Below are 11937 nucleotides of genomic sequence, written 5' to 3'. Positions count from 1 at the left end.
GTTACCAATTATATAAGAAAATATAATTTAAATAAGGGTAAATTTACTTAAAGCCATATATGGCATATGTACAATGAAAATTACTAGACTAAAATTATAAGAATTTATTATTTGTATCATTACTTTATATAAAGATAGAAGTTTTCCGTAAATTACAAAATCTAAGTCAATTGCCTTATAAAGATATCACAATTTAATTTAGAACATTTTCTAAAATGTACAAAAGATTTAAATAACACATTACAGAGAAGATAAAATCGTATTTTTAGATGAAACGAGGTGTTCTCCGTGTTCAGAATTGCATGAAAAGCTTTAATTTAAATGTATTAACTTTATTTCTTAACTTAATTTTGTATTTTTCAAAAACATATTTTTTTTATCAGTTACCCCATATATGGCTTTAATAACGCCTGTATCTGACATTTTAGATGCAATATGCAATATAATTATGTAGACATGTGACTTTTGTATGTCAACATGCAAGATAATAATGTCAACATGCGACATTTTTATGTCAACATGCGAGATAATTATGTCAACATGCGACTTATTTATGTCAACATGCAAGATAATTATGTCAACATGCGACATTTTTATGTCAACAAGGAAGATAATTATGTCAACATGCAACTTATCTATATCAAGAGGGACATGGAGACAGTGAACATCACTCAGTCTCAAAGTCCATTAAACAATATACAAAATAAGAGCAGTGAAAACAAGGACCTCCGAAACATCAGAGGTGGGACCAGGTGCCATGGAGGAGTGAGCATCCCCTGCCGACCGGTCACACCCGCCGTGTGCTCGTTGTCATAATCAGGAAATAACGGAAAAAATCCGTTGTCAATTCAGTGTATAAATAATGGACTAACAATTGGTATGAAAAACGTCATTAAACTTATGACTCAATGATAAATTGTATTTGCTGACAAAGTCATTGTATCGACAATAGAACTTGCAAAATGATGACTTTAAACGAGACTGCTGATATTCTTGTTTCATCAACTTGCTTGTCAATAATTTACCTCCTTTAAGAAAATGTTCATACGTAGATTATGCTTTTGCGTATCAAATCAACTGAGATATATATACTCCGTATGGAGGTGATAAAGGTATATTGCTGCATAAGTAAGGGAAGCTGACGATAGAAAAGTTGAAGTCATCAAATATAGCTTGGTTGTTAGATTACCATTAGTGTTTTTTTCAAGTAAATTATCCAAATATGAAGCAGAAGTGTCGGACAATGTTTATGATTGAAATATATACATGTAGGAAAAAATAGTTTTCTCAATTGATAGGAAAAAATAGTCCTCTCAAGAACCATGCCCTGTTCCAGAAAAGCTGAAACTAATATGTGGAAGCATTCTGGGGTAGTATAGATTCTACATTCTCCAAATTACCCCATTGGGCAGGGAGGGGTCACGATAGATATTACAAAAGGGAAATCTGGTGAAGAATAGTATGGCAAAGATACTCAGGTGAGAGATGTGCCCCATTGGCCTCTTGTAATTTATTTGATAGTACACAGTCAATTCCAAACCAAAATGAGAAACCAATGGATGAATCTTTGGACCCTCCAGCTGGCCAGAAAATGCTTCACTTTCTGAAAAAATCAAGGAACAACGTCAACCAATCTAACCAAGACCAGGAACAGTTCCATCTAGAAAATGATAACCTTCAAACAAATTTAGTTCTGGATATTATACAAAAATTTTGTACTGGAAGTTCCTCTATAGATATTGCTAAACAAATAATGAATATCACATGCCTAAAAGAAAGTCTCTGGTCTCTTTTCTTACTAGAAATTGAATCAGACGCCAAGTATATGTCATGTAAAAACCAAAGTTACCTAGGTCAAGTAACGTATGATGACCTCAAGTCCTTTACCTGGGAAAGCATAATTGAGGAAATGTTTAAATACCAACCTAGGTTTTTGCAGATCCTTATTACCATCTCAACAGGGGAAAATAAAGCTACAGATGAAAGCCATTACAAGTCTGCAGCTAGAGAAATTGGCCTTATTTATGGTATACTGATGAAAAGGAGAAACCATATCCTTTCTCGGGTCCAAAGATTTATTGCTGTAGCAATTGCTCAAGAGAATGTTCATCAAAAGGTAAGACTCAAAAGGTGAGATTCATCTCGATCATCAGTACCTTTATTCTTCTCAAATTAATACAGCTTTTACAACAATGTAAATTGTAAACCAACTTAAGGAGGCTGGGGAGTCAACAAATTAACCACGAATTAACCACCAGATTTAACTTCTTTTTTTTACATATGGTAACCTAAGATGTCTACTATCATTTGGCAAAGAAAAAAAATAAAACATTTTAGTTTCAAAATTTGACTTTATATGGAGCTCTTCTTTAAAAGGAGATCAAAATAGTCTGAAAATGGCTGCCACCGTTTCACGGGAACTGCGGTACTGCTCTTTTGCAGGGCAAAATATATATTTAATATATATTTCATAAACATTGAAATCAAGTATTTAAAGATATGGTCATTACAGTTCAGTATATTTAGATGAATTTTTTTAATAAGGTCATCTTCAAAAAATTGCTTGTTCCTCCCAAAAAATGACCCAACCTATAACTTTTTTTCACCTCCAAATTAATTAACAATTACTTTGTTTTTATTTATTCAGAAGTTTTCTCATCTTGCTAATTAATACATGTAAATATATTTCAAAATCATATTGACATGTGTTTTAACATTTTGAATATTAAAAAAATCCTCCCACCTACCTTTCTAACTATTTTTATCAGCCGAGACAGTCACTGTCGAGCAATGGCATGCATATTTTCTTTAAGATGGCTAAATTAAATTATTTCTTACCCTGAAATAGGTATATGACAGACTGCAGACATTGGGAGTGACTGTATCTCATGCCACTAGTAATAAGGTACAGGACCAAATAGGAGGCCATTTCATCCAACAATTTATACAAGCAGTCATAGATGGCAAACGATCGTTGGTGACAACGTCAATTTAATGGTGATGGCAAGTCATCAACGTAAAGGGAATTCAACCCATATGGAGCATTGGTTTGCCTCTGCAGCCATTATATATATACACTTTTGATCATTTACCATCTCCCCAACTCTTGACCTGCCACCTCAATCATTTCTCCCAGATGAAAATGATTTTAAAGTTATCTCCAATGATTATGTCTGTGTTGTATTTCAAATTCTGGTGAGACATATGAAATTTTTCAAAAAGTTCAAGCACATTTCACTAGCATTGAAAAAATGATTTAGGAGCCAAGGACTGTGATATGAGCTCCAAGAATACAGTTGTCACATTTCCAGTTCTTTGCAAAAATGAACAAAGTTATGCAGAAGTTGTGGATATGATGGATAGTTATGAAGACCACATTACAGAAATTTACGATAAAAGTAACACAGATCTTGCTGGTGTTAAAGTCCATATTGGTGGTGATCAATTAAAAAGAGAAAGATTTTCTGGTGCAAAGCGAGTCCGCCAACAAGCTATGACTGAGAAAGAAAGGTTATTACACTTGTCATCTATTACATTTGAGTTTTTCCATTTACAGATGGCTTTCTTGACCCTGCTCTTTAAAACTCTGTACAATGACAAGTGTACTGAACCGGGAACTCTGTACGCAGAGAAGATAAAGTTAGGTAGATCACATGCAAATGGGGAGGATGTAAAAAATCATTATGAGCAGTGTAAAGAATTTGGCTGCTCTTTGATAGCGTAACATGTGGTTGTTGCAGCCCTGCATTACTTTAACATGAAAGATGTGAATGAAAAAAAATGAATAAAAGATTTGCTTGCCAATGAACCAAGCGTTGCAGAAAAGCAAAAAATCACATGTGATGCTATTAGGAATTTTGTGCAAAAATATATTTTAAAAGATTCCTTACAAACCATTCAAAATTCTACTGGGAACCCAGAACCACAGAGGTGTGTAGAAATTGACATTACCAGCTCTGATGGAAGTCCTATGAGGATACTGATACCTATAGTCCTATGAGAATATTAATACCTATAGTCCTATGAGGATATAAATACCTATAGTCCTATCAGGATACTAATACCTATAGTCCTATGAGGATATTAATACCTATAGTCCTATGAGGATACTGATACCTAAAGTCTTATGAGGATACTGATACCTATATATATATATATATATATATATATAGTCCTATATATACTTATACATAAAGTCCTATGAGGATATATATATATATAAAGTCCTATGAGGATACTGAAACCTATATATAGTCCTATGAGGATACTGATACATAAAGTCCTATGAGGATACTGATACCTAAAGTCTTATGAGGATACTGATACCTATAGTCCTATGAGGATACTGATAATAAAGTCCTATGAGGATACTGAAACCTTTAGTCCAATGAGGATATAATTATCTGTAGTCCTATGAGGATACTGATGCCTATAGTCCTATGAGGATACTAATACCAATAGTCCTATGAGGATACTGATACCTATAGTCCTATGAAAATATTAAAACCTATAGTCCTATGAGGATATTAATACCTATAGTCCTATAAGTATACAGATACCTATAGTCCTATCAAGATACTAATACTTATAGTCCTATGAGAATATTAATACCTATAGTCCTATGAGGATACTGATACTTATTGTCCTATGAGGATACTGATACCTATAGACCTATGAGGATACTGATACCTATAGTCCTATGAGGATACTGAAACCTATAGTCCCATGAGGATACTGATACCTAAAGTCCTATGAGGATACTGATACCTATTGTCGTATGAGGATACTGAAACCTACAGTCCTATGAGGATACTGAAACCTATAGTCCCATGAGGATACTGATACCTAAAGTCCTATGAGGATACTGATACATAAAGTCCTATGAGGATACTGATACCTAGAGTCCTATGAGGAAACTGATACCTATAGTCCTATGAGGATACTGATACCTATAGTCCTATGAGGATACTTATACATAATATAGTCCTATGAGGATACTGATACCTAAAGTCTTATGAGGATACTGATACCTAAAGTCCTATATAGGATACTAATACCTACATATAGTCCTATGAGGATACTGATACATAAAGTCCTATGAGGATACTGATACCTATAATCCTATAAGGATACGATACCTAAAGTCTTATGAGGATACTGATACCTATAGTCCTATGAGGATACTGATACATAAAGTCTTATGAGGATACTGATACCTATAGTCCTATGAGGATACTAATACCTATATATAGTCCTATGAGGATACTGATACCTATATATAGTCCTATGAGGATACTGATACATAAAGTCCTATGAGGATACTGATACATTAAGTCCTATGAGGATACTGATACATAAAGTCCTATGAGGATACTGATACATAAAGTCCTATGAGGATACTGATACATAAAGTCCTATGAGGATACTAATTCCTATATATAGTCCTATGAGGATACTGATACATAAAGTCCTATGAGGATACTGATACATCAAGTCCTATGAGGATACTGATACATAAAGTCCTATGAGGATACTGATACATATTGTCGTATGAGGATACTGAAACCTACAGTCCTATGAGGATACTGAAACCTATAGTCCCATAGGATCTGATACTATGAGGATACTGATACATAAAGTCCTATGAGGATACTGATACCTAGAGTCCTATGAGGAAACTGATACCTATAGTCCTATGAGGATACTGATACCTTAAGTCCTATGAGGATACTGAAACCTATAGTCCTATGAGGATACTGATACCTATAGTCCTATGAGGATACTAATACCTACATATAGTCCTATGAGGATACTGATACCTAAAGTCTTATGAGGATACTGATACCTAAAGTCCTATGAGGATACTAATACCTATATATAGTCCTATGAGGATACTGATACATAAAGTCCTATGAGGATACTGATACATCAAGTCCTATGAGGATACTGATACATAAAGTCCTATGAGGATACTGATACATAAAGTCCTATGAGGATACTGATACATAAAGTCCTATGAGGATACTGATACATAAAGTTCTATGAGGATATTGATACCTATAGTCCTATGAGGATACTGATATATCGTACATGCCAAACATAATACATTTACAGTGTTCAAAAGATATATTAAAGTATAATATTAAACTCTCTTATATTTACATAGTTACTTAGTTCAAATGTCAGTTATAATTGCTGATCTTTATGAGGGTCACTTAAATAATGTGTACATTCTTTATAATTTCACCCAGATACCAAAATGCTGGCTACTTTCTCGGACAGATTTGCATCCAATCCAAATTCTGATACAAGATATTCAGAGTTTGTAATAAAATGTGCATCATTAACTATTTTCTCCAATATAATTATAACAGACTTGTTGATTCAACCAGAAAAAGGACATACTAAAATCATCTAAACTTTCGAAGATTGTTAAATTAGAAATAATGCATTAACATGATTAGTTTGTTTATTGTTTGCTTCAACCCTGCTGTTTTAATAGAATTATGCCTGAGTTTTCAATTTTCTGTAAATTCCATTTTATTTTCTCATTTTTATTTGTCAATGCATGATAAGAACAATGCTCCCAGGAATTGAACCTGGATCTCCTCATCCCATTTTACAGCTTGGATAAGGTGTGTTACCATTACACCAAAACAAAGTAATTTTTCATGCATTGAAAAAAAAATGATTAGATTTCCTTACTTAAGTACTATGTTGTATCTAGATATTATTTCTAAGGGATATTTTTACTTTTATATCATGTACTGCAAGCTACAGTGTTACCTAGCATTCTTCATATATTGATAAAGTAATTAAGATCTCCTAGTATAATAGAACAAGAGGCCCATGGGCCACATCGCTCACCTGAGCAATGTGGATAAAGATTTTTCCATATATTCGCTCACCTGAGCACATCGGGCTTGATTTTGGCTCCCCCCCCCCCCCAGGCGTTCATCATTTGAACAAACTAGAATCTACACTACCTGAGGATGATTCCATATATATCACTAGTCATAGCTTTGAAGTGCTTGAAAAGAAGATTTTAAAAAGGTTTCCCTATATATCCCTATGTAAAACTTGGGTCGGCCATTTTGGCCCCACCCTTGCCCCTAGGGTCATGATTTGAACAAACTTGAATCTGCACTACCTCAGGAAGATTCCACATGAGTTTCATCTTTCCTGGCCCAGTGGTTCTTGAGAAGGATTTTTAAAGATATTTCCTATATATTCCTATGTAAAACTTGGGTCGGCCATTTTGGCCCCACCCTACCTCCAGGGGTCATGATTTGAACAAACTTGAATCTACACTACCTGGGGATGACTCCACATGAGTTTCATCTTTCCTGGCCCAGTGGTTCTTGAGAAGAAGATTATAAGATTTTTCCTATATTTTCCTATGTAAAACTTTGATCGGCAATTTTAGCCCCACCCTACCCCCTGGGGTCATGATTTGAACAAACTTGAAACTACACTACCTGAGGATGATTCCACATGAGTTTCGTCTTTCCTGACCAAAAGGTTCTTGAGAAGAAGATTTTTAAAAGATTTTTCCTATATATTCCTATGTAAAATTAAGATCGGCCATTTTGGCCCCACCCTACCTCCAGGGGTCATGATTTGAACAAAATTGAATCTACACTACCTGAGGATGATCCCACATGAGTTTCATCTTTCCTGGCCCAGTGGTTCTTGAGAAGAAGATTTTTCTATATATTCCTATGTAAAAAAAAAAAGATTAGCCATTTTGGCCCCACCCTACCCCCATGGGGTCATGATTTGAACAAACTTGAATCTACACTACCTGATCATGGTTCCACATGAGTTTCATCTTTCCTGGCCCAGTGGTTCTATATTGAGAAGAAGATTTTTTAAAAATCCCATTAATTTTTCTCTAATTCATAATTATCTCCCCTTGGAAAAGGGCCTGGCCCTTCATTAGAAAAAACTTGATTCCCCTTCACCCAAGGATACTTTGTGCCAAGTTTGGTTGAAATTCGCCCAGTGGTTCTTGAGAGGAAGATGAAAATGTGAAAAGTTTACGACAACGACGACAGACAACGGACAAATTTTGATCAGAAAAGCTCACTTGAGCCTTCGGCTCAGGTGAGCTAAAAATCGACATGACGTTAAATGTTAAATTTGGGTGTATTTTGATACAGATCTATGCCAGTTCGATTAAAACCAGCCCCCTTCTCCTTTCACCTGATTGGTCAGTTGTAGAGGTCGTGTGAAGATGACCTCCTATTGATGCCTGTCAGACCCTGAAGAGTGAAAGGAGAAGGGGCTGGTTTTAATCAGACTGGATCTATGCCATTTACATGTAAACAGCTGATCGGTGTACATAGGTGGGTTGGCAGGTCAAATCAGGTGATTCATGGCCAAAAGGCAGTTTCAATAATATCATTGAACTGAGTTCTAGTCAAATAAATGAAAAAAATGGACATGACGCAGTTAAAAATGCTATTAATCGAGCAAGATGTATCATTTACTATACAAACATACCGCATTGGCCGCCATCTTGGATGTTACGTAGGACGCTGACATTGCAAAGTGCATGCCTGTGGAGGATCAGACGGAGACCATCAGGAAACTGAAGGAGGTGAGATTCTGTCAAGTACACATCAAGTGCTTCCAAGTGCACAATAAATTTAAAACAACAGGCCTTCTGTGCGTGCACATCGGAAGGCCTCGGGAACCAGGCTAACATACGACGTCATGTGACGTCTGGGAAAAGAGTACCAATTCATTTCCCATAGAACTCAATACAAATCTTAGGCCCTCTCAGTACTTACCTATTGTAATTTCAGACAAATCCTTGGTATCATTGGAAACTTTGTTCTTTGCACTTACAAAATATACTGAAAGAAATATAGGGTCCCATGGCGTTTATAGGTCAAAATTGCCCTTTTCCGCAACTTATAGAGATTGGCAGTAAATAACATGCTATGCCAAAAATCAACCCCCACTCCTAAAACTTCCCCTGCCTTTTCTATACTTTCTACAATATTTCCTTGTTCCATCATTTATTTCAAACATTAATATTTTTACTTTAAAATTAAGATAATTACTTACCTGAATTTAGCCAATCAGATAATGCCTACCTATTTAATCCTTGAATCTACATTGTGCCACAAATAAAGCCATGTGCACATCCGGGGATTTGGTACTCTCATTCCTATACTCATATTGTTACCTACTTTGGAATTAGTCAATATAGTAATTTTTAAAGACTTTACACTTACCCGAGTACACGTATGAAATTTGAGTCCTGCAACCTCAGCGTCTTGGATACTGTGACCTTCTGAACTGATGACACCCAACTGCGGCCAACCGTGTTAGAGTTAGTGAATGACTTTCAGACTTGTGATCATATTTGGATTTATGGATGACTGTAATGAATAAAATGTTGATAAATTGCCATGATTCTGTTGTTTATTGAAAATAAAATGAGAAAATATCACATATGAGTCAATTTTTCATAAGGGTGGATTCCACCCAGAATTTGAAAATAGCTGCAGAATTTAATGCAAATCTAGCTAATAAGGCAAAATTTTAAGATTTCACATAGACTAATTAGCAAACTTTTTGATGATAATGAAGAGTTATTCATTAATGTTTCTAGTATACTACATGATCCTTATCTGGTCCTTCCTGCTGATTAAGTATGTGCGAAAAGCTTCATCACCCCCCTTTCTAATGGAAATTGGAGATATAGCAGGTGCCCCCCATCTTCTTTGTTTATAATTAACATAGGCTACAGAAAACCCCAATTTTTGATAACACATTACAGTTCAGTCTCTGAAGCCTTAAACAGCACTGACCATTTATCATTTTTTGGGGAATTTGAAGTTTAAACAAGGAGAATTAAAACCATGCCAAAGTTAAAAAAGGGTCATAACTATCGTTTCAAACCTCAAAATGTGCCCCATAAGAAGGGAATGAAAATTAATGATGTGAAAATTTTACCTGCAAAGTACAACAGACTGTCCCAGCAATTGCATCAGATGGTTCCAGAAATTCCTATAGCTGCGGAAGGGCAGGAAATGCTCGTGCGGCCCATGTGCCACCATCTCCTTAGGCCGAGGAGACCGAAAGTTGAAAGCCCTCCAAAGTGCCTAAATACAAATGAATCAGAACAGTAAGTCAAATTTTGTATAAAACATTTATAATTGAGCAATAGTTCATAAAAATTCTAACAAATCAAGTCTTACTTACCTTTTACATGACTAAATATGGGAAAAATGGACCTTACTAGGGTGGGATACATATTACATACTATTACATGTAAATACATGTGAATACATGCAAAGTAAAATGTAATACATGCAGTTGAAAGTCATATAGGTACATAAGAAAAGAAATCAGAAGCATTCATTTCAAAGAATTAAAGTAATATGATGTTAAAATTTCCTGTCTTGTTAGATAGTCTAAGGGAAGTAACTCTGATATGTGCTCTCATGCACTGTATACTGTCATTTGTCTCCAGCAAATGAAAAATGGTATATTTACCTAGACTGGCCAATCAAAATTCCCATTGACTGCTACACCTTGGGAAACCAGCCGAGATGTGGAATGAGGTGATCTCTCTCCACCAGCAGGGGAATCCGGGGTGTGATGGACAGCTTGAGTGGGATCTTGCATCTGAAGAGAGGCGTGGTCTGGGAAGCCGGATGGGCCTTTGATGTACTAAGTGTCTATATGTATCAAGGCGGTACAATCTGTATAAGGAGGTAGAGACCAAATCCTCGGGTAGGAAAGCTGCCACTGTTAACTATGGGCTTTAAGTTGGCTTCAGTCAAACCCCTATAGGCAATGATGGGATACCTCCCCAACACTCCCCCTCCTACCCAAAAGTCTCTACAAAAGACATCAAACAAAATTATGCCAATTATTGAAAAAACCTTAATGAGGCTGACATGAGTAACCGGTGTCGCCAGCTGGTGGATGTCAACACCTTAAGGGGAAGTGACTCCCTACATGCCATCCCCGTACAGTGAGATGGCCTGTACAATAACCCCCTGTACTCGGGGGTGGGTGAGACATCCCTCCAGCCGGCGACACAGACTGTGTACTCATTTGCTGAAAATGTTACATCAAATAGTTAAAATGGTTAGTAAAAATAAAATTTGCTCAAAACATGGCCACTTACTTGATGAGGGCACTGCTAACCATCAGTGTAGTTCTGGGGTGTGTGGATGGCCTCGAGGTTAGGGAGGTAACCAACCCGGACAGCTCTGCCGGTCGATCTATATTGACACTCGACACTTGTCCAAGTCAATCAGAATGCACCATACCATTGGGGATGAGTTCACTTGCATGACTATATCATCTTGTCTACACTATTTTACTCATTGCAGTGGGTGCATGGCCATTATGCCTGTCTATGTTCTTAATCCCATCTTGTTTGGTTGAAAAACAAAGATGGCCTCGAGGTAAGCATTTTGGATTTTTGGTAACCACGTGCACGCACGTGCAAGCATGTAAATGTTGACCATACCATCTTGACAGCTCTGCCCCATCATGTTTGGTTGGAAACCAAGGGAGTAATAGTCATGTAAAGTTTCCCTCTATAAGGACGGTGCTGCTTTTTTATATATCATATTGCAAATATAAATTTCAAAGCATTTCAGTATTGAGGTTTTTGTTTCATTATATTGACTCTCGACACTTGTATATCCTTATATAATGAGTCAAAACATTTCATCAAAGGCAATATTAAATAATCAGATGCAGAAAATTTTAACCCTAAAAAGGTTTTAGCATGCCAAAGAGAACTAAAGCAGAAAAAATAATAAGAAACAAACTTTTGCATAATCTTGCCCTAGATGCTGTTTTGACAGATGTACAGCTGAGATTAATCAAGCTCATGCAGTATATGCTGGAGATGCAGATAAATTAAAAAACAAGCTCTCATATGCCAAACATGCAATAGTG

At 36.0% G+C, this 11937-nt stretch overlaps 1 long non-coding RNA gene across 1 annotated transcript in view; it reads right to left on the bottom strand.

Moving 5' to 3' along the window:
- LOC134233428 (uncharacterized) overlaps positions 1-11190 on the bottom strand; it is a 42847-nt gene extending 31657 nt beyond the window's left edge. Inside the window, exon 1 of the long non-coding RNA XR_009984991.1 lies at positions 11153-11190. This is a non-coding gene — a long non-coding RNA (uncharacterized LOC134233428). The remainder of the gene's footprint in view (positions 1-11152) is intronic.
- Positions 11191-11937: the final 747 nt, after the last annotated feature.

The sequence above is a fragment of the Saccostrea cucullata genome, unplaced genomic scaffold, assembly GCF_032062105.1.
Source record: "Saccostrea cucullata isolate Sc308-1 unplaced genomic scaffold, CSIRO_AGI_Scuc_v1 ctg3198, whole genome shotgun sequence".
Classification (NCBI taxonomy): domain Eukaryota; kingdom Metazoa; phylum Mollusca; class Bivalvia; order Ostreida; family Ostreidae; genus Saccostrea; species Saccostrea cuccullata.
This window is presented reverse-complemented; position numbering and strand designations above follow the sequence as displayed.